An 8,153-nucleotide genomic window follows, 5' to 3' on the forward strand; every position below is an offset into this window, starting at 1 on the left:
CACTGTGTCTCGACAGAGGGATATAGGGACTGGCACTGTGTCTAGACAGAGTGGGATAGGGACAGGCACTGTGTCTAGACAGAGGGGGGATAGTGACTGGCACTGTGTCCAGACAGAGGGGGATAGGGACTGGCACTGTGTCTAGACAGAGGGGGGATAGGGACTGGCACTGTGTCTAGACAGAGGGGGGATAGGGACTGGCACTGTGTTTAGACAGAGGGGCATAGGGACTGGTACTGTGTCTAGACAGAGGGGGGATAGGGACTGGCACTGTGTCTAGACATAGGGGCATAGGGACTGGTACTGTGTCTAGACAGAGGGGGATAGGGACTGGCACTGTGTCTAGACAGATTGGGATAGGGACTGGCACTGTGTCTAGACAGAGGGGGATAGGGCCTGGCACAGTGTGTAGACAGAGGGGGGATGGGGACAGGCACTGTGTCTAGACAGAGTGGGATCGGGACAGGCACTGTGTCTAGACAGAGGGGGGATAGTGACTGGCACTGTGTCTCGACAGAGGGGTATAGGGACTGGCACTGTGTCTAGACAAAGGGGGGATAGGGACTGGCACTGTGTCTGGACAGAGGGGGATAGGGACAGGCACTGTGTCTAGACAGAGGGGGATAGTGACTGGCACTGTGTCTCGACAGAGGGGTATAGGGACTGGCACTGTGTCTAGACAAAGGGGGGATAGGGACTGGCACTGTGTCTGGACAGAGGGGGATAGGGACAGGCACTGTGTCTAGACAGAGGGGGATAGGGACTGGCACTGTGTCTAGACAGAGGGAGATAGGGACTGGCACTGTGTCTAGACAGAGGGGGGATAGTGACTGGCACTGTGTCTCGACAGAGGGGTATAGGGACTGGCACTGTGTCTCGACAGAGGGGGATCGGGACTGGCACTGTGTCTAGACAGAGGGGGATAGGGACTGGCACTGTGTCTAGACAGAGGGGGGATAGGGACTGGCACTGTGTCTAGACAGAGGGGGATAGGGACTGGCACTGTGTCTAGACAGAGGGGGATAGGGACTGGCACTGTGTCTAGACAGACGGGGATAGGGACAGGCACTGTGTCTAGATAGAGGGGGATAGGGACTGGCACTGTGTCTAGACAGAGGGAGATAGGGACTGGGAATGTCTCTAGACAGAGGGGGGATAGGGACTGGCACTGTGTCTAGACAGAGAGGGAAAGGGACTGGCACTGTGTCTAGACAGAGGGGCATAGGGACTGGTACTGTGTCTAGACAGAGGGGGGATAGGGACTGGCACTGTGTCTAGACAGATTGGGATAGGGACTGGCACTGTGTCTAGACAGAGGGGGATAGGGCCTGGCACTGTGTCTAGACAGAGGTGGATAGGGACTGGCACTGTGTCTCGACAGAGGGGTATAGGGACTGGCACTGTGTCTAGACAGGGGGGGATAGGGACTGGCACTGTGTCTAGACAAAGGGGGGATAGGGACTGGCACTGTGTCTAGACAGAGGGGGGATAGGGACTGGCACTGTGTCTAGACAGAGGGGGATAGGGACTGGCACTGTGTCTAGACTGAGGGGGATGGGGACTGGCACTGTGTCTAGACAGAGGGGGATAGGGACTGGCACTGTGTCTAGACTGAGGGGGATGGGGACTGGCACTGTGTCTAGACAGAGGTGGATAGGGACTGGCACTGTGTCTAGACAGAGGGAGATAGGGACTGGCACTGTGTCTAGACAGAAGGGGATAGGAACTGGCACTGTATCTAGACAGACGGGGATAGGGACAGGCACTGTGTCTAGACAGAGGGGGATAGGGACTGGCACTGTGTCTAGACAAAGGGGGATAGGGACAGGCACTGTGTCTAGACAGAGAGGGATAGGGACTGGCACTGTGTCTAGAGAGAGGAGGATAGGGACTGGCACTGTGTCTAGACTGAGGGGGATAGGGACTGGCACTGTGTCGAGACAGAGATGGATAGGGACTGGCACTGTGTCTAGACAGAGGGGGATAGGGTCTGGCACTATGTCTAGACAGAGGGGGGATAGGGACTGGCAGTGTGTCTAGACAGAGGGGGATGGGGACTGGTACTGTGTCTAGACAGAGGGGGATAGGGACTGGCACTGTGTCTAGACAGAGGGGGATAGGGACTGGCACTGTGTCTAGACAGAGGGGGGATAGGGACTGGCACTGTGTCTAGACAGAGGGGGGACAGGGACTGGCACTGTGTCTAGACAGAGGGTCATAGGGACTGGTACTGTGTCTAGACAGAGGGGGACAGGGACTGGCACTGTGTCTAGACATAGGGGCATAGGGACTGGTACTGTGTCTAGACCGAGGGGGATAGGGACTGGCACTGTGTCTAGACAGATTGGGATAGGGACTGGCACTGTGTCTAGACAGAGGGGGATAGGGCCTGGCACAGTGTGTAGACAGAGGGGGGATGGGGACAGGCACTGTGTCTAGACAGAGTGGGATAGGGACAGGCACTGTGTCTAGACAGAGGGGGATAGGGTCTGGCACTGTGTCTAGACAGACGGGGATAGGGACAGGCACTGTGTATAGGGACAGGCACTGTGTCTAGACCGAGGGGGATAGGGACTGGCACTGTGTCTAGACAAAGGGGGATAGGGACAGGCACTGTGTCTAGACAGAGAGGGATAGGGACTGGCACTGTGTCTAGAGAGAGGGGGATAGGGACTGGCACTGTGTCTAGACTGAGGGGGATGGGGACTGGCACTGTGTCTAGACAGAGGGGGGATAGGGACTGGCACTGTGTCTAGACAACGGGGGATAGGGACAGGCACTGTGTCTAGACAGAGAGGGATAGGGACTGGCACTGTGTCTAGAGAGAGGAGGATAGGGACTGGCACTGTGTCTAGACAGAGAGGGATAGGGACTGGCACTGTGTCTAGAGAGAGGAGGATAGGGACTGGCACTGTGTGTAGACTGAGGGGGATGGGGACTGGCACTGTGTCTAGACTGAGGGGGATGGGGACTGGCACTGTGTCTAGACAGAGGGGCATAGGGACTGGTACTGTGTCTAGACAGAGGGGGGACAGGGACTGGCACTGTGTCTAGACAGAGTGGCATAGGGACTGGTACTGTGTCTAGACAGAGGGGGATAGGGACTGGCACTGTGTCTAGACAGAGGGGGATAGGGACTGGCACTGTGTCTAGACAGAGGGGGATAGGGACTGGCACTGTGTCTAGACAGAGGGGGGATAGGGACTGGCACTGTGTCTAGACAGAGGGGGGATAGGGACTGGCACTGTGTCTAGACAGAGGGTCATAGGGACTGGTACTGTGTCTAGACAGAGGGGGACAGGGACTGGCACTGTGTCTAGACATAGGGGCATAGGGACTGGTACTGTGTCTAGACAGAGGGGGATAGGGACTGGCACTGTGTCTAGACAGATTGGGATAGGGGCTGGCACTGTGTCTAGACAGAGGGGGATGGGGCCTGGCACAGTGTGTAGACAGAGGGGGGATGGGGACAGGCACTGTGTCTAGACAGAGTGGGATAGGGACAGGCACTGTGTCTAGACAGAGGGGGGATAGTGACTGGCACTGTGTCTCGACAGAGGGGTACAGGGACTGGCACTGTGTCTAGACAAAGGGGGGATAGGGACTGGCACTGTGTCTAGACAGAGGGGGATAGGGACAGGCACTGTGTCTAGACAGAGGGGGATAGGGACTGGCACTGTGTCTAGACAAAGGGGGGATAGGGACTGGCACTGTGTCTGGACAGAGGGGGATAGGGACAGGCACTGTGTCTAGACAGAGGGGGATAGTGACTGGCACTGTGTCTCGACAGAGGGGTATAGGGACTGGCACTGTGTCTAGACAAAGGGGGGATAGGGACTGGCACTGTGTCTGGACAGAGGGGGATAGGGACAGGCACTGTGTCTAGACAGAGGGGGATAGGGACTGGCACTGTGTCTAGACAGAGGGAGATAGGGACTGGCACTGTGTCTAGACAGAGGGGGGATAGTGACTGGCACTGTGTCTCGACAGAGGGGTATAGGGACTGGCACTGTGTCTCGACAGAGGGGGATCGGGACTGGCACTGTGTCTAGACAGAGGGGGATAGGGACTGGCACTGTGTCTAGACAGAGGGGGGATAGGGACTGGCACTGTGTCTAGACAGAGGGGGATAGGGACTGGCACTGTGTCTAGACAGAGGGGGATAGGGACTGGCACTGTGTCTAGACAGACGGGGATAGGGACAGGCACTGTGTCTAGATAGAGGGGGATAGGGACTGGCACTGTGTCTAGACAGAGGGAGATAGGGACTGGGAATGTCTCTAGACAGAGGGGGGATAGGGACTGGCACTGTGTCTAGACAGAGAGGGAAAGGGACTGGCACTGTGTCTAGACAGAGGGGCATAGGGACTGGTACTGTGTCTAGACAGAGGGGGGATAGGGACTGGCACTGTGTCTAGACAGATTGGGATAGGGACTGGCACTGTGTCTAGACAGAGGGGGATAGGGCCTGGCACTGTGTCTAGACAGAGGTGGATAGGGACTGGCACTGTGTCTCGACAGAGGGGTATAGGGACTGGCACTGTGTCTAGACAGGGGGGGATAGGGACTGGCACTGTGTCTAGACAAAGGGGGGATAGGGACTGGCACTGTGTCTAGACAGAGGGGGGATAGGGACTGGCACTGTGTCTAGACAGAGGGGGATAGGGACTGGCACTGTGTCTAGACTGAGGGGGATGGGGACTGGCACTGTGTCTAGACAGAGGGGGATAGGGACTGGCACTGTGTCTAGACTGAGGGGGATGGGGACTGGCACTGTGTCTAGACAGAGGTGGATAGGGACTGGCACTGTGTCTAGACAGAGGGAGATAGGGACTGGCACTGTGTCTAGACAGAAGGGGATAGGAACTGGCACTGTATCTAGACAGACGGGGATAGGGACAGGCACTGTGTCTAGACAGAGGGGGATAGGGACTGGCACTGTGTCTAGACAAAGGGGGATAGGGACAGGCACTGTGTCTAGACAGAGAGGGATAGGGACTGGCACTGTGTCTAGAGAGAGGAGGATAGGGACTGGCACTGTGTCTAGACTGAGGGGGATAGGGACTGGCACTGTGTCGAGACAGAGATGGATAGGGACTGGCACTGTGTCTAGACAGAGGGGGATAGGGTCTGGCACTATGTCTAGACAGAGGGGGGATAGGGACTGGCAGTGTGTCTAGACAGAGGGGGATGGGGACTGGTACTGTGTCTAGACAGAGGGGGATAGGGACTGGCACTGTGTCTAGACAGAGGGGGATAGGGACTGGCACTGTGTCTAGACAGAGGGGGGATAGGGACTGGCACTGTGTCTAGACAGAGGGGGGACAGGGACTGGCACTGTGTCTAGACAGAGGGTCATAGGGACTGGTACTGTGTCTAGACAGAGGGGGACAGGGACTGGCACTGTGTCTAGACATAGGGGCATAGGGACTGGTACTGTGTCTAGACCGAGGGGGATAGGGACTGGCACTGTGTCTAGACAGATTGGGATAGGGACTGGCACTGTGTCTAGACAGAGGGGGATAGGGCCTGGCACAGTGTGTAGACAGAGGGGGGATGGGGACAGGCACTGTGTCTAGACAGAGTGGGATAGGGACAGGCACTGTGTCTAGACAGAGGGGGATAGGGTCTGGCACTGTGTCTAGACAGACGGGGATAGGGACAGGCACTGTGTATAGGGACAGGCACTGTGTCTAGACCGAGGGGGATAGGGACTGGCACTGTGTCTAGACAAAGGGGGATAGGGACAGGCACTGTGTCTAGACAGAGAGGGATAGGGACTGGCACTGTGTCTAGAGAGAGGGGGATAGGGACTGGCACTGTGTCTAGACTGAGGGGGATGGGGACTGGCACTGTGTCTAGACAGAGGGGGGATAGGGACTGGCACTGTGTCTAGACAACGGGGGATAGGGACAGGCACTGTGTCTAGACAGAGAGGGATAGGGACTGGCACTGTGTCTAGAGAGAGGAGGATAGGGACTGGCACTGTGTCTAGACAGAGAGGGATAGGGACTGGCACTGTGTCTAGAGAGAGGAGGATAGGGACTGGCACTGTGTGTAGACTGAGGGGGATGGGGACTGGCACTGTGTCTAGACTGAGGGGGATGGGGACTGGCACTGTGTCTAGACAGAGGGGCATAGGGACTGGTACTGTGTCTAGACAGAGGGGGGACAGGGACTGGCACTGTGTCTAGACAGAGTGGCATAGGGACTGGTACTGTGTCTAGACAGAGGGGGATAGGGACTGGCACTGTGTCTAGACAGAGGGGGATAGGGACTGGCACTGTGTCTAGACAGAGGGGGATAGGGACTGGCACTGTGTCTAGACAGAGGGGGGATAGGGACTGGCACTGTGTCTAGACAGAGGGGGGATAGGGACTGGCACTGTGTCTAGACAGAGGGTCATAGGGACTGGTACTGTGTCTAGACAGAGGGGGACAGGGACTGGCACTGTGTCTAGACATAGGGGCATAGGGACTGGTACTGTGTCTAGACAGAGGGGGATAGGGACTGGCACTGTGTCTAGACAGATTGGGATAGGGGCTGGCACTGTGTCTAGACAGAGGGGGATGGGGCCTGGCACAGTGTGTAGACAGAGGGGGGATGGGGACAGGCACTGTGTCTAGACAGAGTGGGATAGGGACAGGCACTGTGTCTAGACAGAGGGGGGATAGTGACTGGCACTGTGTCTCGACAGAGGGGTACAGGGACTGGCACTGTGTCTAGACAAAGGGGGGATAGGGACTGGCACTGTGTCTAGACAGAGGGGGATAGGGACAGGCACTGTGTCTAGACAGAGGGGGATAGGGACTGGCACTGTGTCTAGACAGAGGGGGGTAGGGACTGGCACTGTGTCTAGACAGAGGGGGATAGGGACTGGCACTGTGTCTAGACAGAGGGGGATAGGGACTGGCACTGTGTCTAGACAGACGGGGATAGGGACAGGCACTGTGTCTAGATAGAGGGGGATAGGGACTGGCACTGTGTCTAGACAGAGGGGGATAGGGACTGGCACTGTGTCTAGACAGAGAGGGATAGGGACTGGCACTGTGTCTAGACAGAGGGGGATAGGGACTGGCACTGTGTCTAGACAGATTGGGATAGGGACTGGCACTGTGTCTAGACAGAGGGGGATAGGGCCTGGCACTGTGTCTAGACAGAGGGGGGATAGGGACTGGCACTGTGTCTAGACAGCGGGGCATAGGGACTGGTACTGTGTCTAGACAGAGGGGGGACAGGGACTGGCACTGTGTCTAGACAGAGGGGGATAGGGACTGGCATTGTGTCTAGACAGAGGGGGATAGGGCCTGGCACAGTGTGTAGACAGAGGGGGGATGGGGACAGGCACTGTGTCTAGACAGAGTGGGATAGGGACAGGCACAGTGTCTAGACAGAGGGGGATAGGGTCTGGCACTGTGTCTAGACAGACGGGGATAGGGACAGGCACTGTGTCTAGACAGACGGGGATAGGGACTGGCACTGTGTCTAGACAAAGGGGGATAGGGACAGGCACTGTGTCTAGACAGAGAGGGATAGGGACTGGCACTGTGTCTAGAGAGAGGAGGATAGGGACTGGCACTGTGTCTAGACTGAGGGGGATGGGGACTGGCACTGTGTCTAGACAAAGATGGATAGGGACTGGCACTGTGTCTAGACAGAGGGGGATAGGGTCTGGCACTGTGTCTAGACAGAGGGGGGATAGGGACTGGCACTGTGTCTAGACAGAGGGGCAGAGGGACTGGTACTGTGTCTAGACAGAGGGGGGACAGGGACTGGCACTGTGTCTAGACATAGTGGCATAGGGACTGGCACTGTGTCTAGACAGAGGGGGATAGGGACTGGCACTATGTCTAGACAGATTGGGATAGGGACTGGCACTGTGTCTAGACAGAGGGGGATAGGGCCTGGCACTGTGTCTAGACAGAGGTGGATAGGGACTGGCACTGTGTCTCGACAGAGGGGTATAGGGACTAGCACTGTGTCTAGACAGGGGGGGATAGGGACTAGCACTGTGTCTAGACAAAGGGGGGATAGGGACTGGCACTGTGTCTAGACAGAGGGGGGATTGGGACTGGCACTGTGTCTAGACAGAGGGGGATAGGGACTGGCACTGTGTCTAGACTGAGGGGGATGGGGACTGGCACTGTGTCTAG

This window comes from Chiloscyllium plagiosum, unplaced genomic scaffold (genome assembly GCF_037043375.1).
Source record: "Chiloscyllium plagiosum isolate Xiang-an unplaced genomic scaffold, Cpla_swu_hap1 HiC_scaffold_3, whole genome shotgun sequence".
NCBI lineage: Eukaryota > Metazoa > Chordata > Chondrichthyes > Orectolobiformes > Hemiscylliidae > Chiloscyllium > Chiloscyllium plagiosum.